Raw genomic sequence first — 27,358 nt, 5'->3', positions numbered from 1 at the left:
CTCCTTCTGGGCCATGTTCAGAAAGTAGTGTTGGGGGAATGAGTGTTCAGACCCTTGCACTCTCACTTGTGGGGTGCTCGGGGTTCTGTCCTCTCGCCCATGCTTTTTAACATCTATATGAAGCCGCATCAGGGGGGTTGGGCTGGGTGTTCATCAGTATGTGGATGCTCTACATCTCTCTTAAATCAGAACCAGTGAAGGTCCTGTGTGAGTGCCTGGAGGCAGTTGGAGGATGGATGGCCACTAAGGGATTGAGGTTGAATCCTGTCAAGACAGAAATGATGTTTTGGGGGGACAGGGGGGCTGGTGTGGAGGACTTGCTGGTCCTGTAACTGTGCCCCTGAAGGACCAGGTGGCAGCCTGGGAGTCATTTTGGACTCACAGCTGTCCATGGAGGCGCAGGTCAATTCTGTGTCCTGGGTAGCTGTCTACCTGCCCACAGACCGTCTCGCCAGAGTGGTGCATGCTCTAGTTATCTCCCGCTTGGACTACTGTGATAAGCTCAATGTGGGGCTACCTTTGAAGGTGACCCGGAAACTACAACTAATCCAGAATGCGGCAGCTAGACTGGTGACTCAGAGCGGCCGCTGAGATCACATAACACCGGTCCTGAAAGAGCTACATTGACTCCCAGTACATTTCCAAGCACAATTCCAAGTGTTGGCCTCTGCCCAGTATACCTGAAGGAGCGTCTCCACCCCAATCGTTCTGCCCGCACACTGAGGTCCAGCTCCGAGGTCCTTCTGGCGGTTCCCTCACTACGTGATGTGAGGTTACAGGAAACCAGGCAGATGGCCTTCTCAGTGGTGGCGCCCACTCTGTGGAACGCCTTCCCATCAGATGTCAAGGAAATAAACAACTATCTGACTTTTATAAGACATCTAAGACAGCCTTGTTTAGGGAAGTTTTTAATATTTGTTTTAATCTGTTGGGAGCTGCCTAGAGTGCCTGGGGAAACCCAGCCAGATGGGCGGGGTATAAATTTATTATTATCATTATTATTACAAATGGTAAAAAGCGTAGATGTTAACAGTAAGTAGGTGGTCACTGGCATTTAGCCACCCTCTCATAATGCCTTCAGTCTATGCAGCTTTTCCATAATAATTCAGCTTACAACATACTTAAAACAACTATAAAAAGAATTAATAGCATATCAAGGATCAAAGCATGGGGGATAAACTTATCAGTGGCTTCTCATCATGACAGATCTATACATTACCTCCTATATCAGACGGTTAAGGTTCTAAATACCAGTTACCAAGAAACATGAGCCACAGAGTGCTTTTTTGCTCATGTCTCACTTGTGGGCTTCCCATAGGCCAATGTGGGAACAAAATGCTGGACTAGATGGATCTTCAATCTGACCCAGCAGGGCTGCTCTTAGGTTTTTAAAGTCATCTCATTAAAAGAGCATAAATGTTCAACTGTAGTAAAGGCTACCGAATGTCCAAGAAAACATGTATTTTTATGTGGCATCTAAAATTGAGTAGTACATTATTCTTGCACTAAAATACAGCTCAGTTGATGCAAGCACATCCTGAAATGAAAGAAGGTGGTGCTCAGATACCACCATCTGGGCTTCCCTGCTCCTCCCAATACTTGTAAGTGTGTGACTTAATTCTGTCTTCTCCCTCAGATTTCCTGAGGAGACAGGTATTCTATCTTATCTGTAGAAGTGTTGCATCTGGAAAGAGGCCTGTGTAAATCTCTAAAAACTGCAGCTTCAGAACGAAAGCTCTTGCACAATCTAATCTGTAGCATCACAAATGCAATTTTGTTCCCTCCTGAATAAAGTTTTAGACAAGATTGGTCATGAGTGTGCATGTTGGCTTCAGTTCAATCAACATAATGGTTTTGCTGAGCAGAGAAGAAGGAAAGTATTGTTTGGCTGGCTTCCAAGAGGATATAAAGCATGAAGAAAAATATTGCAGTTTTGAAGCTTAATTTTAAGGTTGCACACTGAAAAGTATTTGTGTGGCCTTGGTTTAAAAAAACAATCACCACAGTTCAGTACAGAGAAGTATTCATAAAATCTTAGTGTAAAGAAGTTGTGTGTAAATGTAAAGGGTAGGGATTGTATAGGAGCTGCACTTTTGGGATATAGTGATGTAGGAAAGTATATTTGAATGTATGTGCTGCTGTAAGGTCTTTTGAATTCCTTTACCCAATTTCCTTTTTCTGCATACTTAAAATGTTTCTGGTCTTAAAGATAGGTATCAAAACAATAGCGAGGTGAGTGAGTGATGCAAAGTTTTAGGATAAAAGCAGGAAAGGGAGTATTCAGACATCCTCAGTTTTAGTGTGATGCTTAGCTGTTATATACAATGCCTTCCTCACCTATTACTTGCTCATCTGAAACTTCTACCACTTGCTGTGCCCTATCAGATCAGTTCCAGCATGTTCAAGCATTCTGAATCCCACTTTACTTTGGCTTCTAACACTAGACTTTGGGTGTCTAAGCTCCAGATGCACGTGTGGTGCTTTTCTGTCTTGCCTGCTAAGGCCCAGCTAATGTTGCAATGCAGGCCTCATATTTTGTGTTCCAGCTTTTCTTGCAATTCAGTTTTGAGGGTGGTAGGGCAAGACCCTCTTCTCCCTGGATCTTCAACTTTTAGCCTACCTATCAATTTCTAGAGGTGGAACTTCACCTGATCTCGAATGCCCTCCTGCCACCAGAGAGAAGAAACAGAGGTAAGTCACTCCCTCCCTCTCACACATTGCCTTGAGACCATTCAACTGATCTCCTTTAGCACTGTCACCCCAGCTTAGTTCATGAGTCATTTTACAAATAGATCACCTTCCAATGTGGGGTTCAGTTACCTAGTAGCATGCATTGTGCCTATTGCTGAGGAACTTGTAGACTACCCTTTCTCTGATACAGAGGCAACTGCTATACAAATATGTACATGGGAGGATGTGAGTGGTATGCACATGCCCCACCCCAAGGTAGAGACTGAAAAACCAGTGAAGAAGCATAATCCCCAGCTGCCAGTATCACATAGTTTAATTTTTAAAACCTTGGATGTTGGGTGCTTTCATTGTAACTGAAGGCCAAAGTAGACAACATTACATGCATGATCATATTTTGTGTGTCTAGTTGTTTTATCTTCTAAAGAATTGCAGGAGGTAGGAACAGGATGGTGACCATAGGAAGTTGCCTTATACCAAGTCAGGTCATTTGTCCATCTAGTCCATTCCAACTGGCAATGACCGAGGTCTTTTCCTATCGTCTGCTATATCATCCTTTGAACTAGCATGCAAAGCAGATGCTTGTACCATTAAGTTATGCTCCCGTTCATGAGCCCGGCCTTGGCTTGGGAGGGTGGGCGGGGTATAAATAAAAAATTAATAATAATAATAATAATAATAATAATAATATTTGCAGCAATAGTGGTTTCCCTACTGGGCCTAACAGCAGCTTTAAGGGCATTCATTCAGTCTTTTTATTTGTATGCTGCTTTTCCACACACACACACAGAAAAATCACACTCAAAGAAGCTTACAGCAAAGAAAACAGAAATGTGTTTCAAAGCCAAATTGCAAAAACAATTCCATAATAACATAGCAAAACAACACAACATCAAATATAGTAACATACAAAAAACAATGTTTCAGTACTATATAACAAGTTTACACAAACAACATCCATTATCCAATAGCAAAAATAACAAGGGAGCTTTACAGTTTCACTTTGGTCCTAGAAACAGCCTTCCCATGATTCTGCAGACAGTCTCTCTCTTGCAGCAGGTTCTTACAGGGTTTCCAAGGGCAGTGGGTGAGGTAGCTGGAAGTACCTCCCCCATCTTTTACAGGGGTGTGGTTTTCTTTGTGACCAAGATGGAGGGTGAGGGGGATTAATTCACCTTCCCACTTGCCATGATCCTTACTGCAATTGCCTCTGCAGCTTTTTTAAATGAGCATGTCTGATTTGACCTTGAGCAAGAGTTTATCTGTTCCTTTGCATTTTTGTATGGATCTTTTTAAACATACTGAATTTACCTGCAGCTGCTTAGGTAAGGCACACAGTGAAGTTATGTGTGCCTTACTTCATGCAGATGTGCAGACTTCTGGTCAATTTTAATGGCTGTTGAAATTTCAATTAGAATTGCCATATACTTCAAGATGATCCTAGCATCAGCAAAACTTACTTGGCAATTTTCCAATTTAATAGCCTGGCTGAAGACAGATTAAATGTTGGCAGCATTTTATGTCTTTACAGCTAGTGTTGTGGATGGTATCAGATTTGAACCAGGGAGATTTTATTTCCACTCAGCCTTGAAGTTTACTAAGTGATTGTAGACCAGTCACTATTTCTCAGTTTAACCTGCCTCACAGGGTGGTTGTGAGAATATCCTGGGATAAACCCAGTCTGAACTCCTTAGAGTGGTGTAGAATCCAGATGTGATTCATAAAATATTTCTAAGTAACAGTTACTTATTTTATATTTTTTATTAATTCCAAATTATTAAAGCAAGTTAAATAATAAAGATATGTTTTTCATGTAACACCATGGTTCATAGTACTAGACGCAAAACCAGACAATATTTCAGTGGAACACATGCATTGTGAACAGAGGTGGCCTCTTGCAATTATTAAACAAGAACAAATCCACCATCTTTCCTTGTTTTAAAGCATATCCTACAGCACAAATGGTGCCAAGTGTATTGCTCTGATTTCCTTTGGGCCACATCAGCGAAGCTGAGAAGGAGGTCTTGTCACTTGGACGGCCCAGGACCTCGTTACACACTGTCCAAGCTTGCACACTAGAATGCCAGTTCAGGTCTGCTAACAGTGGTTTGACCTCTCCCCCAGAGGCAGGCTCCATTGTCTTTAGAGACAGATGGATTCCAACAAAAAAAGCTCACCCAAAGTCCTAAATTTGATATAACAAGCTGGTTGGGGGCCATGGTACAAGGAGAAGGACCTGACCCCTTTCTACTACATGGAGACTTTGGTCTAGATCGTCTCCTCCTGAGATGTTAGCCATGGAGGAGAAAACATACAGACACCCATATGAAACCTGGAACAGCCATTTCAACAGGCTGCCACAGAGGCTAGAAGAGAAAGGACTCTATTGTTACTTTTGTTATTTTTTTTTTTGTTTTTTTTTTAAATGATATTTTATTAAGTTTTACAAAAGAGAAACATTACACAAAAAACAAAACATCAAAACTCAAAAATACAAACAATCAACATACAATGAAAAAGAGAAATCAAAAAGTTAACAAACAAAAAAGAAAAAAGACCCTCTTTTCAAGTTATTAACATTCATGAACTTATTTTCCTGACTTCCTCACACCTCCCTTTCTTGTATTCCAATTTAAAATTGGTTAGCAAATTCATTCTTATTAGTTTCATCCTTGATTACTTTCCCTCACATAGTTTATTTCTCAAAATTTTCATTTAATATCTAGCCCTTCTTTTATACTCTTATTTTACCTTATTTACTAGAACCCCTTCATTTCATTTCAGTGTCATCAACATTCAAGAATTTTACAGTGTTTTTGTAGATAGGTTTTAAATTTCTTCCAGTCTGCTTCCACCAGCTCTTCTCCTTGATCTCGAATTCTACTGGTCATTTCTGCCATTTCCATGTAGTCCATTACTTGCATCTGCCATTCTTCCAAGGTGGGTAGATCTTGTGTCTTCCAATGCTTTGCAATGAGTATTCTTGCTGCAGCTGTGGCATACATAAAAAAAGTTCTATCCTTCTTTGGCACCAATTGGCCGACCATGCCCAGGAGAAAGGCCTCTGGTTTCTTCAAGAAGGTATATTTAAATACCTTTTTCATTTCGTTATAGATCATTTCCCAGAAAGCCTCTCTATTGTTACTTTTGATGGCTCCTCTCCTTGATTCCCCTCCCCATCTCAGCTGGCTGTTAGAATAACTAGTTACTAAGAATCTGAATCTGAGTTTGTTTATTTCATCTTTTCCTGATCAGTTTTCCTTTTGTGTCACATCTCTTTGTAAGCCTGTGAGAGAGAGCGAGAAAGAGTACTGCAAGCCACTCAGAGGCTTTTTTGGGCTGAAGAGCAGAATGAAAACAAATAAAAGTAAAATAATACCAGTTGGGGGGGATTTCCAGTGGAGATCCAGTGGAGAAGGAGTTAAAGCCACCACTACTTATATCACAGCTTGTTCTCCCACCAAAGCTTGTGGCTGCCTTGTCAGGATAGCCAGTCACAGCTGTAACATCTATGGGGTTTTCTGTGGATTGAGGTTTATTCTGATTCAGCATTAAACGGCTTTCCTGGTGAAAGCAGCAGACCAAAAGAAAAACCTCTCACACCTGTGTTTAGAAATCATGGGACAAACAGAAGGGTGAATGAGCCCCTAGTTGGACCGTCAGAAAGAGGGGAAGAGGAAACGGCAGCAAGGTGTCCACTGCTGGGAACTTGAGAGCTAGACTTGATGTCTGTCCTAAACCCCTGGCTTACCTGGCAGCAAGTCAGTATGTCAAGTCCCCAGTCCAGGGTCAATCCACATGTCCAAAGTCCACAATGAAGCACAGTCCCACAGAGATCCAGGAGCACCCAAGCTGAGCCCCATTAACATGGACAGTTGAGCAAACACAGCACCTCGGCTCTGCTGCCCTTTTATACACTGCATGCTGATTGCAGCATCTGGGCTTGATGAGGCATGTGACCCTCACCTGTTCCAAGCCTACTCCAGCTGAGGAATCACACACCAAGCCCCAGCTGGGGAGCTGGGCTCTGGGCCCTTGCCCGCCTCAGCCTCCTAGAGTATCCCATCCGCTGCTCCCTCTGCCTCAGAGCCTGTTGTGTTTGTGAAGACAGGGCCCCTCTGGCTCTGGTGATGGGTCCTGCTGCTCTGGTTCCTGTGCACTGACCCTCATCCCCTTGTCATCCTCAATCACCCCGTGAGTACTGCCTACACCAACCTTCCCTTCCCCATCCCCAGCTTGCCCCAGCGTGTCCCAGTCCTGGCTACATCTCTCACCAGGATCCTCTTCCTCCTCCCTGTAGTCCTGCCAGATCATGACAATGGCCTTTGTCTGCTTCTGCAAAACAGTAAGTGTCAATGTCTATAAATTTCTGAGTGGTCTTGCTACACTGACCCTAAAGACATCTCTACTTAGAAGCAAGTCCCATTGTTTTCCATGAAAGTAAACACACTTAGGATAATTGCTTAAGAACTTCAGGCTTTGGTCTATGCTGCCGCTGCCGCTGTACATAATGACATATCTACTGGAAAAATGTCTTTCTAGACGTAGATTAGCCTTGTGGTTTAAAATGATAGCTTTAGAACTGATGAGGTCACGCTAATCCTCTGTAAACCTAATAAAAATATTGTTACCAACAAAAGGGGGTAACCCAAATAGTGCTTCGCTCACTCTCACACACATTCCATGAATGTTACATGTACATATCGGCCTGGGCACATTTGGCGGCAGGGCAAGAAATATGGAGGAATGTTTGGAACTTTTTAAAAAAATTCTGTGATACTTCTGAAAAGGGCTGCTTTTGCCCATATAAGTAAATGGAGTCTGACTGTGACCCCATTTAAATTTATTCCAAATGGTGATGTCATTTCTGGCATCTAAAGCAGGTTCCTGCAGTTTTAAAACAAGCTCTGTAACAACGCCTTTCCCAATCTGGTGCCCTCCAGTTGTTTTAGACTGCAATTCCCACAAGCTTCAGCCAGCCTAGCTGTGCTACTTGAGACTAATGGGAGTTGTAGTATGAAATATCTAGAAGGCAGGCACCAGGTTGGGGGAGGCTATTCTATAAACTCTGTTTTGTACATTCTAAATAAACCTTTCTGCTGTTTTCACAAGTGAAACTTTAATCATTGTATGCATGTACCAATGCCTCCACGTGGAATACAAGAATTGCAAGATGGTGTAATGGATGAAGATATCACTGTTCCAAAGTTTCTTGCAGCCTCTGTCTTTAGCTCTAGCTCAGGCTTCCTCAACCCTCCAGATGTTTTTGGCCCACAACTCCCATGATCCCTAGCTAGCAGGACCAGTGGTCAGGGATGATGGGAATTGTAGTCTCAAAACCTCTGGAGGGCTGAGGTTGAGGAAGCCTGCTCTAGCTTATATGCTCAGCAGAATCAAGTGGCTGAATTTTATGTGTGGACTCACGGTTTCATGCTTCAGGTTCTGTCTGTGAACTTTTCATAGGCATCTATTTGGCTGCTGTGAGGGGACAGACTAGAGGGAGCTTATCCAGTGGATTTATTCTTATGTTCTTAGATGGGAGAATCACATTATTGAATGCACCCCTGAAGAAGAAGAAAAAACACAGGAAAAATTCTCCTTGAACATAGATAGCGTTATAGGATTTGGGGGGGTTGGTCTGGAAGATATATAAGGGTATCTTCCAAACCTATGATTCTGCATTTGTGAAGTTAGACTCTAGTAAGAGAGAACCTGCTGAACTGGACCATCCAGTCTGTTTGTAAAGTAATGGCCTTAGCTGGCCAATTAAGTGCTCTCCTCCATATAGTAAAGAATGAACCATGTTGCCATAGCAACAACTAAGTGATGGTGCTCTTCAGGAGAATGTGGCTTTCCCCACTTTTCCTGACTGGATGCCATGCCATTCTAGGGAGAACAACAGGCCAGGTGATCTGGTTTTTGGCATGTGAGTTTTTGACTGCAAGCTGGACAGAGAGGCTTGATTTTTCTCTGAGTGGAATGCAATACTATGGGTTTGGATGAGCCCCTGGCCCTAGGATGTCTAAAGGGTAAGCAGGATCTGCAAGCCCTTCCATCCTAGGCTCAGGTTGTATACATGTATGTGCAAATAGAGCCATACATCCTAAAGATACCATAATCTCCACTGACCTTCATTCTAAGGAAGCTGAACCCTGGGTAAGCGCAGGGACGCCTGGGGTCTCTTGCTGCTCGGAGATTGGGGAGCATGCAACCATGGATAAGTTGCAGCCATACTTTTGTCTTATGTGGCAGGAGTTGCTTTCTTTCATTAGCAAGCGTTCAGAAATGTGAGCTCCAAATGCTATAAACCTGGAAAAGCTTTATTGCTCGATTCTACTGCATGTATCAGCTCAGTGGCTCTCAGAGTCACTTGTGAAAACGAGCCTTATGTGCACTGGTTAGGAATGAATGCAGGCTGTTTTGTTGCATCCCAACCATATGTGTGGTTCAGAAGGTCAGGCATTACCACAATCGCTCTCCTGTTATTTTAGGACTTCCATGTGTTATGGTTGGCCTCGGTGACATGGCATTTGGTTTCAGTTATTTTTTTCTCAGGGTTTGGCTTTTAAGAATAGAAAAGCACATTTCAAGCAAAATCCAGCAAGTTGTAAAGTTTGTGGCAATTCAGGACTGAGATTGGTTTCAGGCTGGAAACACTGAAGAATAGCCAGGCTTCTCTCTCCATCACTTTTTTGAAAGTATGGTGGCAATTTATCGTAAAAATGATGATTCCAAATTATTATAGAGCGGGAAACCAAAACATAACTGGCATTAACAATGCAATTATTTTAATCTTCTAGGAGCCTCATAATTTGATAAGTGCAGCCAATTGTTTCTCAAAACAGTCTGTTTTATAATGGATGGAATTCATTACCAAGCAAGAATGCAGTGCCTCTTTGTTGACATATAATCTATAAATTGTTGGCTAAATCTAAAGGCAGGGAGGTGGATGGGAAAGGGGTTGGTCTGTTTTGTTTAAAATGGTGTCCCTTTGAATCTCAGCTGCAGCACATAAATTGAAATTGTTCCAGTTAGATAAGCTCTTAGAATTGTAGAATACAGTGGTACCTCGGGTTAAGAACTTAATTCATTCTGGAGGTCTATTTTTAACCTGAAACTGTTCTTAACCTGAGGTACCACTTTAGCTAATGGGGCCTCCCTCTGCTGCCACGCCACCGGAGCACGATTTCTGTTCTTAACCCAAGGTACTATTTCTGGGTTAGCGGAGTCTGTAACCTGAAGCGTCTGTAACCTGAAGCGTCTGTAACCCAAGATACCACTGTACTGGAGTTGGAGAGACTCATCTCATCCAGCCCCCTGCAATGCAGATGGCCACCTAACCTCTCTTTAAAGAACTCCAAGGAAGGAGAGTCCACAATCTCCCAAGGGAATCTGTTCCACTATCAAACAGCTCTTACTGTCAGAAAGTTTGACCTGAAATTTCATCGGAATCTCATTTCTTGTAACCTGAAGCCATTGGTTCGAGTCCTACCCTCAAGAGCAGGAGAAAACAATCTTGCTCCATCTTCCATGTGACAACCCTTTAGATATTTGAAGAAGGCTATCATATCTCATCCCGGTCTCCTCTTTTCCAGGCTAAACATACCCAACTCTCTTAATCATTCCTCATAAGGCTTGGTTTCCAAACCCTTTAGCATCTTGGTTGCCCTTCTCTGCACACATTCCAGCTTGTCAATATCCTTCTTAAATTGTGGTGCCCAGAACTGGACACAGTATTCCAGGTGTGGTCTGACCATGGCAGAAGAGAGTGGAACTATTACTTCCCTTGACCTAGACACTATACTTTTGTTGATGCAGCCTTCTAAGCATCAATAGGCACATGTATCCTTTCGTTCTTTGATGGCAAACCTTTAACAGCAGTCTCTCAAGGATGTAGATCAGAAGAGTCAAGACCACAAGGTTAGAGAGCATGTAATCTTTATTTTTATTAATTGTATTAGTAATAAAGCTTGTTTAAAATTATGTCTTCTTATACCCCACCTTGGGATTAACAAGTTATAAATGGTCATTATAAATAAATCCATTGTGTTACTTATTGTCGAGAAGGCAAACGAAGGACAACAATTTGTCATACTTATGTGAACTACTTCCAGACCTTAGACAAAGCTTAAAGAGCCATTAAAACCTCTCACAGCAGCTTACTAGTCTTTAAATCTTGGAAGAATAGCCCTAGACTTATGTGGTTGGTGGCTGGTTAAGACCTGGATGTAAGTAGCGTATTTTTCGCTCTATAACATGCACCCGACCATAACACGCACGTAGTTTTTAGAGGAGGAAAACAAGAAAAAAAATATTCTAAATGAAACAGTGGATGTATGATTTTTGTGGTTCATGCTGTGGCCACAGACATGTGATCTGACAGTGAGTTTGGAGTAGCCCAATGCAAAAATCCTGAGGATCCATGTGGATCCGTGCTTTGTAACCACGTTTTAAGTGGGGAGGGAAGGAAAAGCACTCAAGGGACAAGGAGCATGCGTGGGGTGGGTGGAGAAGGATGCTGCTAATAATGCAGAAGAGGGGTATAAGGGGAGAAGGCTCCTCTCCTCTCCCGCTTTGCTCCTTTAAAGCAAGCAGGCTCTGCTTTTCTCCCTCCTCCCCGCTCAACCCTGGCTTAGCGAGCTGAAAAACTTTGCTGCTATTTAGCGAGCTGAGTGGGGAGGAGAGAGGGACAGAGAGCCTGCTTGCTTTAAAGGAACCAACCGGACAGTGTAAGTGAGTGTAAGCGGCTCCTCTCCTCTCCCGCTTTGCTCCTTTAAAGAAGCAGGCTTTCTGTCCCTCTCTCCTCCCCACTCAGCGGCTCTTCTCCCGCTTTGCTGTTTCGAAGTGAGCCATGGAGGAGGGAAGGAAGGGGAACCAAGGATCCTCTGCTCACGACTGCAGCAGATGCCCCCGCCACCAGCAGGCATTCCCTCCATAACACGCACAGACATTTCCCCTTACTTTCTAGGAGGAAAAAAGTGAGTGTTATGGTGCAAAAAATACGGTAGTTGAACTCTTATCAACTGGTGACTACAGTCACTGAGTTGTGTCTCCAACTACCGCTACCACCCTACTCCAATCAGCTTTATTCCTTTTCCTTAAATTCTTTCAGCTTCATTTAAATTTTCTCATATCAAATTTGAGGGGGAAGTGGCAGCAATACTCTCCTAACAGCTTGTAGAGATCTTGCCAAAATTCTTGACTTCCTTCAGAAATTCAACCCAGGCAGGAATCTCGATTTCCTTTCTTATTAATGTAAGATATGGTGGTGATTCCATTCACATACACCTCAAACTATTCCTGCTTCCCCATTCAGCTTGTTGAGTTCTATCACTTTGTTTAGTCGTATGAATGAGTTACACATTGGCTGAATGCGAGTGTGGGAGCATTCCACCTTTTCAGCAATTTTATTAGACGATAATCTGGCCAGCTACAGAACTGGCCACACAATATTCAAAAATACATTTTAAGCATGACCCAGCCAAAATGAAGCACTACGGTCACCTTCAGACAACCAGTTTATTAGACATTTGTCTTGATTTGCTTGCTCAAAATTTGTGCAGGTGTTATGGTTGGGTGATAGTTGTCACATCCTCTATCGTGCTTTTCTTCATAATGCTGCAAAAAGTAAAACAAAAATGAAAGTGGATTTGTTGTGCAAGAGCACTGTGCCATTGCTACATCACAATGTACCTGCTATCTTGGGGGTGGGTGGTTATGAGATGCACTTTATTGCACTGTGAACATATGCTGGTGTCTACCTGAATGAGTGCTGAAGTCTGAAACCAGCCTAAATCCTGCTGATAGCAGATGCATTAAGTTTGATAAGGCTGCAATTCTAAATGAACTTACCATGAGAGCAAATCCTATTGAACTCAATGGGACTTACTTCTGAGCAGACAAACATAGGGACACACTGCTCAGTGGTCTTTAAAAGTGTTTGTGCTCCAGGTTATTTACTGGATGCAGGCCAATCCAGTGGAGGAAGATTTAGCCAGTTAACTTTTTCAATGAGGATTAGGCATGATTAAAAAACAACAACACTTCCTCTCTGCAATAGCCTAAGGATGATAAAATGTGACTCCAAACTCTAAAGAGAAAACAAGAATGTGTGCTTTGGGTTGGGGGGTGGGGGGAAGAGCTCTGCATTCTGTTGCCCAGTTAAACAAAGGCTCAGTTGACTTGTTTAACTGAGGCCCCATTAAAACAGATTTCACTGTGGGTCACCTGGAGTTTAAAAAGTCCAGGAAGAGTGCAGAGGAAATATTTTGTTATGCGCTGCTAGCAGGGGCTCAGGAGTAAATGAGCTATTGTACACGGAGGGCTGGACTTCTTGGATACAACCACTGATATGGGGGAGACTTTGAAGCAAATCGGAACAAATCTGTTCTTTATTGTCTCGCTCAGACAGGGCTGCAAAGAATATTTAAGGCTCCTGGGGGAATTGAGAAGCAGAAGTAGGTCATTTTATGCCATAGTTTGAGCAGTTTAACCAAGAAAAACCTGGACATTTTTAAACACACACACACACACACACACACACACACACACACACACTATCCTGCCTTTCCTCCAATGTGTTAAGGAAGTGCATGCTCCATTTGTATTCTCCAGGTAACTCTGAGATGGTTAGGTTAGGACAGGAGTCAGCAACCTTTTTCAGCCATGGGCCGGTCCACTGTCCCTCAGACCATGTGGTGGGCCAGACTATATTGGGGGGGGGGGGTGAACGAATTCCTATGCCCCACAAATAACCCAGAGATGCATTTTAAAAAGGACACATTCTACTCATGTAAAAACATGCTGATTCCCGGACCGTCCGTGGGCCGGATTGAGAAGGCGATTGGGCTGCATCTGGCCCCTGGGCCTTAGGTTGCCGAACCCTGGGTTAGGAGATGGCAACCAAGTGAGCATTTGTGGAGATTTCAACTTTGGTGTCCTTGTTCCATCCACCAGCCTCACCTCTGTCCCACACTGGTTTCTATCTTGTCCTTTAGTGCAATATCAGCCAATCACCCATTCCTACCACCCTTCTGAGTAATACCCCTCCCCACCCTCTCACTATATATAAGGGTCTGGTGACTTCTGTTTCAGTGTCTCTGAAGACGTGTGCATGCACATGAAAGCTCATACCAGTAACAAACTTAGTTGGTCTCTAAGGTGCTACTGGAAGGAATTTATTTATTTATTTTATTTTGTTTCGACATGTAGCATAATTAAACTATGGATTTTGCTAGCTTGGATGGCTTAGAAAGTGGATTAGACAAAATCTTGGAGGATAAAGCTATGATAGAGGCAATATGCCACAGTTCCTCATCCACCTAGAGATGGTTCCATGCACATTATATTGATTGATTGATTGATTGATATGATTTATATACCGCCCTATACCCAGCGGTCTCAGGGCGGTTCACAGAACAATATCAACATGAAAACCCCAATATATATAATCAAAATAAAAACAACAACCCAATCACATGCACACACACAACCTTAATGGTCAAGATACAGGAGCAGTTCACCCGTATTGACTTTGTTTTCCTTTGCCAAGTGTTAGGATGAGTTCAGCTGGTTTCTGCACCAGACAGAATGCCAAATACACCCATTTGTCCCATGATATCTCTCCTTCCCCAGTGTTTGATCAAAACCCCTCAAATGTGAAATTGCCTTATGAAATATAATTTGTCATTCAGCATTCTGTAAAGCTGTGTGCATTTCCAGTATACTATCTTCATGCCTTTCCTTAGCAGGAGTCTGGTTCAGAACTGAAAGAGTCCTTGGAAAATGGGCAGCACTTCTTCCAACTTTTTCCAGTGGAAAACCTCTCTGCCTTTAATGGCCTGCAACACACTCAAATGCAGGCGAGGGGAGGGAGGCAATTTCCTGACCATTGGTCCCCACAGTTCAATCTTGTGAGGAATGTTGAAACCCTGCTGAAAGTTGCTGCCATAGAAATCTGTATATTGACATGGCAGGACTCATTAAAAGGGCTTACTTACACTTCTGTTTCAGAGTGACTTGAATACAAAAGAATAGCAATGATGCTGATTATAATAGGGCTCTGTAAATAAATCCCTGCCCTGTCGTGTGTGTCTGGATTCTGTCACCAGTGATAGCCTCTCATTTTCATGACCACTAACATTCACAAAGGTTTGATGCAAATAGCAGTGCTGCATTTAGTGGGCTGGGATCAGCCCAAAATTCATGGCTGTTGTGAAGTGGGGAGGGGGGGAGTCTTTATACACACACACACACACACACACACACACACACACACACACAATTTTATGTCATTAGAAGATTTAAATGATGAAGGGGTCCTCGGTGTTTTCCTTTGGCCAGTTACAGAGTAGATATTGATACTAATTGACTAGTTAATTAAGCTAAACTTTTCTCTCCCTCTGAAGGAAAATAGTTAATCAAATGAGATTCAAAGAATGAATGGAGGCCACACATATCGTTAATATGTCTGGATATTTCTGGGTATGGCATTTCTTAAATTTCTCTAAATTACATTATGGTTGGGTAGAGAGAGTGGTAGGAAAGAAGGGAAGCACACTACCTCCACCCATAAGCTCCAGGAAATATTTAACAATGCACTATTTCTATGAGTGGAGGAGAAAAGGAAGCGGGTAGTATTCAACACTAGTCCTACTCAGAGTAGATCCACTGAAATTAATGGCTATTACTAACTTGGATTTGTTAATTTCAGTGGGTCTACTCTGAACAGGACCTTGTTGAATCCAGCCCAAGGTGTTTCTTAGAGAATTTGCTTGTTTACCCTCTTCAGTGACCTGCAATGCCTTGGTGTGTATCCTGTTTTCCAAATCTGCTGACCACCTGCAGCAACATCCCTGCCATTTTTTATACCAAGACAAGCTTTTTGCTAATTCAGTGTCCTGGATAAATTTAGGCAACATACAAAATTGCTAGGCAAACATCTAGTACTCTCCCAACAAGCCAATATAGCCAGACTCTGGAACACCACATGTCTGCATTTATAGACCATAATTAGTCTTTTTTTCTTTCTTTTCTTCTTCTGCTGAGGCAATTGGAAAAGAGAAAACTCTTGGAATTAAACCACTACCACCTCTCCTGGCTCTCACACTCATATGCTATTAGCAATGTTTGTCAGAATATAGTTTTCCAGATTATTTCCTTCAAGAGGAAAGGACTGATAGAAGGTATACTTCTGTTGAGAAGGAAGCAGATGATCTTTCTGGCTCTGAATCATGACCACAGCAGCAAGGGTGTACTTCGTTTCACCTCTTCACCAACCCCCAACCTATCCACTGTTTTATCACTGCTTCCCTTCTCATGGGTTTAAAATTTCTGTCAGAGTCTTGAATATAGAGTTAAGAACGTAAGATCCTGCTGAATCGGGTCAAAGGCCCATCTAGTCCAGCATCTTGTTCTCAAGGTTTCCTCCCAGATGCTTATAGGAAGTCCACAAGCAGGATATGAGCACAACCACAGCTAGAATTCAAAGGTGTGTTGCCTCGGACAGTAGAACATAGCCATTGTGGCTGGTTCTCTGAGAGGAAGGAGTTGTGATTCTGATGCCATAGTCACAACAATGCATGCTGAAATTCTAACTGCGCCATATATTTCAGATGGTGACCTTCAGCACATCTCTCTGTGCCGTGGTCAACTATGAAATGACTGAAACAGCTGCACCATATGTTATGGAGTCATAGTCAGGCCTGGGCCAGCCTAGTTATTGTGGTTCCTGTAGGGAGGAAATAGAAATTGGGTGTGGCGACAGGTTCAAGCCAAAAGACATTCTCTCTCCCCTAAAATATATGATAGCAGATGTAAGAAAAATGTTCCTTCCAACCTAATCTTCTGCGTACAACAGGAGCCACACGCTGTGCCTGGGGTGGTCTCCAAGGTCTGAGTTAACCATCAGATCACGTCTTGTAATGTAATCCTGGACTCTGCCACAGGCTCCAGCTGTGCATGCATTTCCCATAAGCAGGGTGTCATAATTCATAAGCTAATAACTAATGAAACTGTCCTGCATTTGTTCAAGGGAGATTTCCAGGCAACACATTGTATAATGCCTCTGTCCAGCCATTGGTGGAATGTAGCCCCCCCCCCCCCGCAAAGGGACAACAGCAGCTGTTTGAGTACAGCATCGCACCAGCTTCCGACAGGAAGTAGAGATACACAGCACTTCCAATAAGAGAAGAAAACAGACTGGAAAAATCTGATTAGAGTTAACTGGAAGCGGGTCAAAACAGCTGGAAGAAAATGCCTGCATTTGTGGAAGAAACTTCTCCATACGCTAGGGATCTCAGGATGTGATCTTAGTTTCAGAGGGCACATATTGATGGTCTACTCTCTGAAGGCCATATATATGTGAGGTGTGCTTTGTACATTCCCATGCAGGATAGGATCCTTCCTCTTTCCCACCTGCCTGCTGCTGGGTGTGATGCACTGACTATTCTACTGGTCTAGAAGAAAACAGCATCGTGAGCATACTTGAATTTGACCATCCACACAGTATACTATCACTCCAGCTCAGGCATCATCAACCTGGTGCCTTCAAGGTGGTTTGGATAGCACATTCTGGCTGGGGTTGATGGAGGCTATAGCTGAAAATACCTGGAGGCCACCAGGTTGCCCAAGGATGCCCAAGTTGATCTTAGTAGCACAGCCATGGAGCTTGTGCTCTCACAGGAGTTTTGATCTACTAACTGGGTGAGTTGAAATACTTGGTGCTTAAAGGTAAAGGGACCCCTTACCTTTAGGCCCAGTTGCGGACAACACTGGGGTTGCGGCACTCATCTCACTTTACTGGCCGAGGGAGCCAGCATTTGTCCTCAGACAGCTTCCAGGTCATGTGGTCAGCATGGCTAAGCTGCTTCTGGCAAACCAGAGCAACGCATGGAAATACCTTTTACCTTCCCGCTGGAAGGTATTTATCTACTTGCCCTTTGACGTGCTTTTGAACTGCTAGGTTGGCAGGAGCAGGGACGGAGCAATGGGAGCTCACCCCGTCGCGGGGATTAGAACCGCTGACCTTCTGATCGGCAAGCCCTAGGCTCTGTGGTTTAACTACCATAAATCTTGGTGTTGCGCTCCATCTTAATTGATTTGTTGAATACTCCTGACCACCAGCTTCTCTTCATAGGACCACGGATAGCTTTCAAACCAGATAGCAATATAAGACATGATACAGTTGAAAGAGTTCACTGTCTCCTAATCTCCAGCAAAGGCTGTTAAAGAATCCAAAACTGAACATTGTGATCCCTCTCTGTGGGTTTCAACAGGCTGTTGATCTATCAGATAATACATTCATGGAGCTGAAAACAAGTATTTATGCAATGACGTTGAACCAAATGAAATTTATTATCACTCCCCAAGATTACTCATTTCCCAAAACCTCTGTCTTTTGACGCACACTAGCTCATCCTAACTCCCCATTTTCCTGCAGCCTTGTCCTCAAATTAACAAACAACCTTCTTTTCTTAACTCTTTTTCTTGCATCACATGTTACTCCTAAAAAAAAAAAAAAGGCCCAGTTTTGTTTCAAAGTGCCAAAGCTGTGATGTTGGAATTAGTTCAGGATCAGAGATACAGTTGGGTTAAGACTCTGCATTTCCTAAACTCTCTTAGGTAATAGCAATCACTCTTCAACCTGAGGCAGCTCTTCTTCAGTGCTCTGAAAAATGTGTAGCTTGAGCCAGTAACATTTGTAATCTCTGGGAATCATGTGGGTGAATGGTACTATCCCAAAGTGAGCTCATTCTGCGAACTGTGCTCTCCTGGATAAAATGCACTTATTGCCACACTTGCAATTGCTGGCTTAGAGTCGCTTTGCATATTGCTCTTTTTTTCTTTTTAATATTTAAACTTCATATGTTTTAAGTGTACCCCTAAAAATGTGAAATGCAAATATACATACATTATACATCATTATGGAGCAGCGAGTGGCTCCAGTGCCCTGTTGTCATTTTACAGTAAATCCAACTTGGCCTGTGCAGAATGTGTGAAATAGCACAGAGTCTTCTGTTCTGATAGGTTATATTTCTAAAAAATAAAATCCTGGTGTATAAGAAGGTGAGAGGAGATTTTTTTTTTTTACCTTGCAGACTGCATTCATTCATCCTTGGCCAATCCTGGCTTTGGAAACGGCAGTTCAGTCGCCTTCAGTTCCTGCCACCCACATACTTTAGAATTTCATCCTTAAATTTTTAAAATGCTACCTATTTGCACACCTTTTAGCTGACCTGATATCTGCTATTTACTTTATTCAGTAAAAATTTGGTAGGCGTGGACAGAATGCAGAATTAGTAGAGTCTATAAGAGAACAAGGGACACAGGTGGCGCTGTGGGTTAAAGCCTCAGCGCCTAGGGCTTGCCGATCGAAAGGTTGGCGGTTCGAATCCCTGCGGCGGGGTGCGCTCCCGCTGCTCGGTCCCAGCGCCTGCCAACCTAGCAGTTCGAAAGCACCTCCGGGTGCAAGTAGATAAATAGGGACCGCTTACCAGCAGGAAGGTAAACGGCGTTTCCGTGTGCGGCTCTGGCTCTGGCTCTGGCTCTGGCTCTGGGCAGAGCAGCGATGTCACGCTGGCCACGTGACCCGGAAGTGTCTCCGGACAGCGCTGGCCCCTGGCCTCTTAAGTGAGATGGGCGCACAACCCCAGAGTCTGTCAAGACTGGCCCGTACGGGCAGGGGTACCTTTACCTTTACCTTTTATAAGAGAACAACTATCAGATATACAGAACTCAGAAGCCACCCCCTCAAATGCTGAAGCTTTCAGAAGCCCTTTTCAAGACATTATCTGATGAAACACCACAATAACGATGGGTCAGCCAACTTCCAATCTGTGTCAATTTAATTTGCATTTATTCATAACTTTGTTCCATCCCATTTTGCCTGCTTTAATTGGTGGATTAAAAAAACCCTCTACGAAAATGTGCATTTAAATATGTATTCTTAAATGCATATTTAAACACAAAACATGCATTTAAATGCTATTTTATCCATTTGTGCATTTCTAAAGGTATTTTATGCTAAAATATGTTTTCCAAAAATCAAAGCAGGGCTTCTACTGAAGGGGTTCCTGAGATGTATCCTGACTGCAATTCCTGTCTGAAACCCTGCAAAGCTGTTGACAGAATCGGAATAGGCAGTACAGTACTGAGCTGGATTGACCACATGTCTGGCTTGATATTAATTAATTAATTAATTAATTAATTGTCTCATAAATTAAATTAATGAAATGAAATGAAATAATTATCTATGTGGCATACAAGTTTTTTTTTTAAAAAAGGCAGCTTCATGTGTTCAAAAGAGAGAGAGAGAAAGAGAGAGGACAGTTGATGCATTGACTATTGATTACAGTGGTACCTCGGATTAAGTACTTAATTCGTTCCGGAGGTCCGTACTTAACCTGAAACTGTTCTTAACCTGAAGCACCACTTTAGCTAATGGGGCCTCCTGCTGCTGCTGTGCCGCTGCACAATTTCTGTTCTCATCCTGAAGCAAAGTTCTTAACCTGAAGCACTATTTCTGGATTAGCGGAGTCTGTAACCTGAAGCGTATGTAACCCGAGGTACCACTGTACTAAGGAACTCAGGAACTTGACTTGAGGGCTGGATGCGGCCCTCCCAGACTTCAGCCAGCTTCTGAGAAGGTATCAGATAATGGAGAGATACATGCAATTCCTATTGCAAGTAAGCAGCCCCAGAAGAGAATCTACCAGAGCCAAACAATTGCGCAGATTCTCCATTCTATTTTCCTATTTACACAGTGCTAATTTATTTGACTGGGGACTTCTGTGGACAATTAATTGTGGGGAAAGTGCTAACATGTTAGCTGCCCTCCAATATCCTATACTGCTGCAATGGATTTCCTGCCTTTTCGCAGTCAAGGGAAGCTGAGCACTGTGTCTCTAATTAGTAAACAGAAATTAGTCTTAAATGGAAATTAGCTCCTCGCATGCTGCTGTTTTACCTTTCAACCCCTGTATGTGTTTTCCTTTGGTCGTCTTCTTCTTCTTCTTTATATGGAACTCTAGTCAGTTAGCACCAGATTAGTGGTAATTTTATTAACTGCAAAACCATCCAGTTTTATTTGGATGAATCTGCCTCATTTTTCTTCCCCACATCTGCTCAGCAGCTGCAGGCACACCGTTCCCAGGGGCTTGGCCTAATTTGTAGAATTACAGGGGTTGTGCCTGGCAATAGAGAAGGTCTATTAGTGCTGCTCATGTTAAAAATTGCAAGCTTGATGCCTTCCACATGCTTCTGTTTTATTTTCGTAAGCCTATGCATGCTGGAACCATAATTAACCTTCCAGAGCAATTTCTCAATGTGCATAACTTACTTACTCATTAACAGTTGCTAGTTGCTTATAATGTTTTCTCATGAATCATGCAAATACTGTGGGATTGATTCTTCAAAAAATAAATAAATGTGAATGCTAAATTTCCATTCATCTGAATCGCAAGATTTGCTCAAGCATTCAAGAACTGGGTTCAGTGAATATGTATATATGTGCATGTGTGTGTGTGTGTGGGGGGGGGTTCAGTTTCAGGCTTAGTTCCTGGCATAAGAACTTGCTGGATCAGGCCAGTTGCCCATCTAGTCCAGCATCCTGTTCCCACACTGGCCAGCCAGATGCCTGTGGAAAACCAGCAAGTAGCATCAAGTAGCATCTCTCTTTCTGCAGCTTCCAGAAACTCAGAAGCATTACTGCCTCTGCCCTCCAGATGTTTTGGGACTACAACTCCCATCATCCCTAGCTAACAGGGCCAGTGGTCAGGGATGATGGGAGTTGTAGTCCCAAAACATCTGGAGGGCTGAGTTTGCCTATGCCTGCTGTAGGGGCAGAGCAGTTACCATGGCTATGCTCTCTCCCTTATGCTCTTCTTATCGTTTATGCTCTTCTTATCCCTTATGAATATTGAAGGCCTCAACCAAGTCCAGATATACAGTTGTATGTGCGGGGCTCTGTTCATGCATTCAGGTGAAGAACTGAGGTTAGGGATTAGTGCCTACCATCCCCCATGGATGTTCAAATCACTGTGTACATTGAGCAACCAAAAGTGACTCCAGTTGAGCCACTATGGGGCAAGTCCACTGAAGTGAGAGAAAGAGAGATATTGGTCACCAACAAAGTTTGCACAAGACCCATAGTCAAGGTCTGGTTGAAATGGTTTGATTCCCAAAGCATTAAATCAAAATGGTGTCCTTCCTACTAATCAACCTGGGTCACAGTCTGCTAGGAAGTTTTTATGTGGAAGCCTCATTGAAATGAAGGGAGGTTTGCAGTATTTCTGTTGCCAAGTGGTCAAACACTTTTCATTGTCCTGAGTATTTTTATTCTGTCTTTTCCGCATATCTATTTTAGAGACTAATGTACAGAACTCTGGTTGGAGACTATGAGTGGACAAGATAGGCCTTTGGCCTGACCCCCCTGTTGGCAAATGTTCTTTGATGAAGTTCAGTTGGGGAGAAATTCTCACTAGGAGTTGGAAATAATTTATTGTGCTGGATGCTAATGCACAATTGGGCATTAGTAAACAGATTGTGTCTCCTGGCCTTGGGTCACATATTTACCATCTGGTTGATTATTCCATTCCATTCTGATTCTTAATTAATTTTATGTCAATATCTGTATCTGTCTATTGCCTAGATTTTAAATCAGCAGAATGGCTATTTATAGACAGATCTTCGGGGGAGGCGGGGAGAGGAAATGAATGATTGATGACTTTTTAATAACTTGCAAGCAGGACTCTTAGCCTTGGTTGTCATCTTTGTTTAACCAAGTTGATATATTATATGTGCAGAAATGAATGTGAAGTAATGGGAACAAGCCCAAACCAGTCACAAGATGTTTGGAAATGTTAATGCGTTAGGCAGAAGTCTGAACAAATTAGCAGTCGTGAGAAACATCCAAAATGTGTTTGGGGAGGTGTGGGGTGTGTGGAGAGAAAGTAGCATCCTTTGATCTAAGTTATTTTAGTTCTTCCATTTCAAATACTAACTATGCAATATGAAATAAGTACAGTGGTACCTCGGGTTACGTACGCTTCAGGTTACAGACGCTTCAGGTTACAGACTCCACTAACCCAGAAATATTATCTCGGGTTAAGAACTTTGCTTCATGATAAGAACAGAAATTGTGCTTTGGCAGCGCAGCGGCAGCAGGAGGCCCCATTAGCTAAAGTGGTGCTTCAGGCTAAGAACAGTTTCAGGTTAAGAACAGACCTCCAGAATGAATTAAGTTCTTAACCTGAGGTACCACTGTACTGTATAAACCTAATCCACAGCCTTGTGCTGCTGCACTGGGATGTGTGCATGCAATGGATGTGTAGCAGGAAACCCCCCCCCCCCATCATTCAGTTTGTACAAACTTCACACACACTCACACTCACACACTACATACGCTATGCTTCTGTTATAAATTCATAGAAAATCAACCATACATTGGTTTTGCACTGTTCCACCTTTATTTTACTCCATGAAGGAAGGACTACAAAATGGGGAAGGTTTGATACAGGGCAGCCATAATCCCTTCACCATCCCAGCACATCCACAGGAGCCCTGCCCAGTTGCTATGCCAACCCTGATGGTCCTAGACAGAAGACAATCAAGATCACAAAGAACTTGCATATGGGAGTGGATTCAGCATGGACTGAAACAAAGGACAATGATCAGATCTTCCCTCTGGGGGAAGGAAACTGCCAACTCCCCTTTGTCTCCTGGAAGTGACTCATGGGGAGGAGGAGAAGGGAACCAGCCAGGTGACAGGACACTCAGGTTACCACTGCAACTCCTCCCTCAACCCCTCCTTTCTGTAATGTATGCATGATGTTTCTGGCGGTGGGCTTGACCTACAGGATGGGAATTTCAAAAGTTTTTATAAGACCTTGCACACCATTTTTCTGTGTCTTTCCTCTCACCTACAAGTGAGGGGAGCACCCTGTTGCAACAGTCAATAAAGGCCAAGCCTACAGGCTGCTGATTTGCTCCAATTTACTCTGGTTGGTGTCTTTACTTTTTGTCCAAGGGAGCCCTCGGATTTTTCCGGTAACAGATGGCTTACCGTCCCTGTGGGTGACTGAGGAAATGGGAACCAAACTGGGGAGAGGGAGAGCTCTGGGCATACTTCATTGTGCCCGCGCTGGTGAAGGATTGTCTGATTGGGTTCACTCCATACAATAACTATAAACCTGCTGCAATAACTTTTTCCCCCCTAAAGCTAAGGCTAGTTTAGGGACGCAGGTGGTGCTGTGGGTAAAACCTCAGTGCCTAGGACTTGCCAATAGTATCGTCGGTGGTTCGAATCCCTGCGGCAGGGTGAGTTCCCACCTTTAGTCCCAGCTCCTGCCCACCTAGCAGTTTGAAAGCACCCTTAAGTGCAAGTAGATAAATAGGTACCGCTTTATAGCGGGAAGGTAAACGGCGTTTCCGTGTGCTGCGCTGGTGCCGGTTCGCCAGAGCAGCTTCGTCACGCTGGCCACGTGACCCGGAAGTGTCTTCGGATGGCGCTGGCTCCCGGCCTCTTGAGCGAGATGAGCGCGCAACCCTAGAGTCGGACACGACTGGCCCGTACGGGCAGGGGTACCTTTACCTTTACCTTTAAGGCTAGTTTAAACTTGAAACAGCACCATCGATTTGAACAGAGCTATTGGGAGATGTGACTCTTGTCCTGCCAAGATAAGCACGGTTAGTTTCAGATAGATAGGGAGGTAAGAATGGGATAAAAAGAGGAGCTCCAAAGTAGGGTGCTATTCATTTCCTCAGAAGCACACTTACTGTCACTAGCCTTTCAAAAAAAGATTACAAAATACGTCAAATGCATCATCAGGTTTTAATCCTCTGATTTTATGTTGTTGTTTTTTGAATGACATTGTGGCAGCATCTCTACTTTCAGTATTTTCCCAGTAGTGTCTAAACCATGGGTAGGCAAACTAAGGCCTGGGAGCCGGATGAGGCCCAATCGCCTTCTCAATCCGGCCCTTGGACGGTCCAGGAATCAGTGTGTTTTTACATGAGTAGAATGTGTGCTTTTATTTAAAATACATATCTGGGTTATTTGTGGGGCATAGGAATTCGTTCATTTCTCCCCCCCCCCCCAATATAGTCTGGTCCCCCACAAGGTCTGAGGGACAGTGATGAAAAACGTTCCCTGATGAAAAGGTTTTCTGACTCATGTGACTTCTTTGTTTGCCTTACATAAAGGAAAGGTCCAAACAATGATGATGAGACCCTGAAGCAAAGAGCATTTCCTTTGCGAGTGTTGTTCTCCAGAATTTGTGATGGATGGCAACACTGAGTTTGGGAAGGTAATCTAATCTCTACGAATAAGTAACAAGGAAAAACAGAATTGTTTGCAATTTGGCAGCACCTAACACCAGCAATCTCTATTGTTATTGAAGGATTTCTTTTTCCCCTTCTTTCAGAGAACCCTATTAACCAGAATAATTCAGTTTAGGAGAACCTAGTTTTCCATGTTTGTTTGTTATTTTATTCCATTTAAGAACGGCTCTGTGTGAAACACCTCAGAGTGATTTAACCATAGAAACACATATTAAACAATTTCATATTTTTAAGTGTGTGTGTGTAAACAAAACATACAAAGCAGCAATTTTAAATCCATTACAGACATAGGCTGGGATAAACTTTTTATAAATGTTTGTTATAATGTAATTACTGGACTCCAACTCCCACCAGTGCCAGCTATGTTGGGCAGCAGTTGGAGATTATAGGAACTGCATTGTTGTAAATTTGTGGGATGCCAGGACCTCCCTTCTAATTCCTCTGTGCCAGATACTGCTGTCTCCTTCAACATTGAAATTCGCTTGAAGAGTGCTTAAAACTGTGGGGAAAATTCAGAGAAAAGCAACAATTATCATAAAACTGATGCACAGAAATATGTTTAGATAAAGACACAAGTGTGGATAGCTTATCCAAAGGACAAGGTTGAGAAGTCATTACACAAGTACCCAAATGACATACATGATTTCGGAAGCGAACTATAGTTATGTGTAGTAAGGGTGATTTACAAAAGTGCTGGTATGAAGTTCAGAACCACAAAAATATTCTGGAGACTGATTGCATTAAAGCTACTGTGACTAGAGAATGATGGATATCCAACCAGAGCTAAACGGTGAACAGTGTTTCCCTTTGTAGGAGTTAACTTTGGCCAGCTAGATAAGGTCAGCTTTGTTAGAGATGTAGTTGTAACAAACCACTTGAATAAGTCAGACTTTTCTCAGCTCTCTTAATGGTACCAGAAATGGCTAAATCCTGCCATTAACCTCTCTACAGAACCAGATTCTGCAAGCTTGAAGCAAGCAGAGTACCTCTTAAATGCTCAGGTGCTCAGTAAATGCCAGGAAGAGCACAGAAGCAGGGAGTATATACTGAGGCCCAGGAAAGGGGAAACAAGAAAAAGGAAGAGGCATTCAAAAGGAATGAAACTAGAATGACAGAACAAGCTGTTTCAGGCCCTGACACTGCATCACAACACACTCCAGGCTCAGTCAGAATGGAACCATTAAAGACTGCCTCACCAGAACAATTTAATTTCCAGTCCTTTGGAATGTAGTCTAAGTGGATTAGGCCCTTCAACCAATTTGGAGAAGTCTCTGGTTAACATACAAAACCTAGTACTTTAATCTATTCAATCAGGGATCAGGCTGATGAAATCCTGATGTCACTATTATGAAGAAAAAAAACCCTCAGTATACTGAAGTGGTAGAAGTCATTTCATGGGGAAGAAGAAAGAGGATTTATGAGGAGACTCGATGTAATCGCTGCAGTCAAAGACCCTGGGAACCTGGAATTAGCTTTATCACATCTTTTCTGACACTTGCTGAATCCTATGGTTATGGTGTTCTTTTAAAAAAAATCTAATCAGAGACCATCCTGTTGTATGGCCTTCCTCAACTTGATATGCTTGGAGGGCTAATGGGAGTAGTAGTCCAAACATCTGGAGGGCATCAGATAGGGAAAGGCTGCTGCAGTAGGCCTCCACGAAGAAAAATTGTCACAACAATAATCATTGGATTCTGGTTTGACTCTTCAAAAGGCCATTAGACAAGCTCATTAATCTAGGTTGGTCAATGAGCAACAAAGATAAATTGAAAAGGCTCTCAAGCCCAGTCAACAGATGCCAGACATAGACACTCTGCATACTTAGAAGGTTACAAAAAACTAAACATGGACAACCATATAAGCAAGCATGAGTGGCTTCCACTGCTTTCAGCTGGCCAGGGAAGCAATTTGGCAAAAATGCACAAAGAAAAGTCACTTTGGTAGCATGTTGGTTCCTTGCTGGAGCCCACAAAGGTACAAAACAAAACTATTCTGAAGAAATTTCATTCCTAGAAGAACGCAACAAACCCTCATCTTTCATAGATGTCTTGATGAAAGAGAAACATATCAGTCATCTGAGTTACCTTCAAAATAGATACAGGAATAGTTACAGCTGCACCAGAAAATTGCTACAATTTTTGGGTGGAGTCCAGCGAAGTTGCTCATGAGTCGATGACTGTACAACCCTGCCAACCACTACAGCTGATTTGACCCAAAAGCTGTGAATATAAAATAATTTCACTGGAAAGATAAACGGATAAAATATCGCCAAAGGCACAATTTTTGCACAGGAGGAGGCTTGTATTCCAGATATGGGAGCTCAAAGAACTGC

General features: G+C 42.9%; 1 long non-coding RNA gene across 1 annotated transcript in view; it reads left to right on the top strand.

The window, feature by feature from the left end:
• Positions 1-2,509: 2,509 nt before the first annotated feature.
• Positions 2,510-27,358, top strand: part of LOC307217038 — a 61,325-nt gene continuing 36,476 nt past the window's right edge. The window contains exon 1 of the long non-coding RNA XR_013839380.1: positions 2,510-2,691. This is a non-coding gene — a long non-coding RNA (uncharacterized lncRNA). The remainder of the gene's footprint in view (positions 2,692-27,358) is intronic.

The sequence above is a fragment of the Podarcis cretensis genome, assembly GCF_951804945.1.
Source record: "Podarcis cretensis genome assembly, chromosome: 1".
NCBI classification, from domain to species: Eukaryota; Metazoa; Chordata; class Lepidosauria; order Squamata; family Lacertidae; genus Podarcis; species Podarcis cretensis.
Note: the sequence above shows the minus strand (reverse complement) of the source record. Positions and strands in the feature narration are given on the sequence as shown.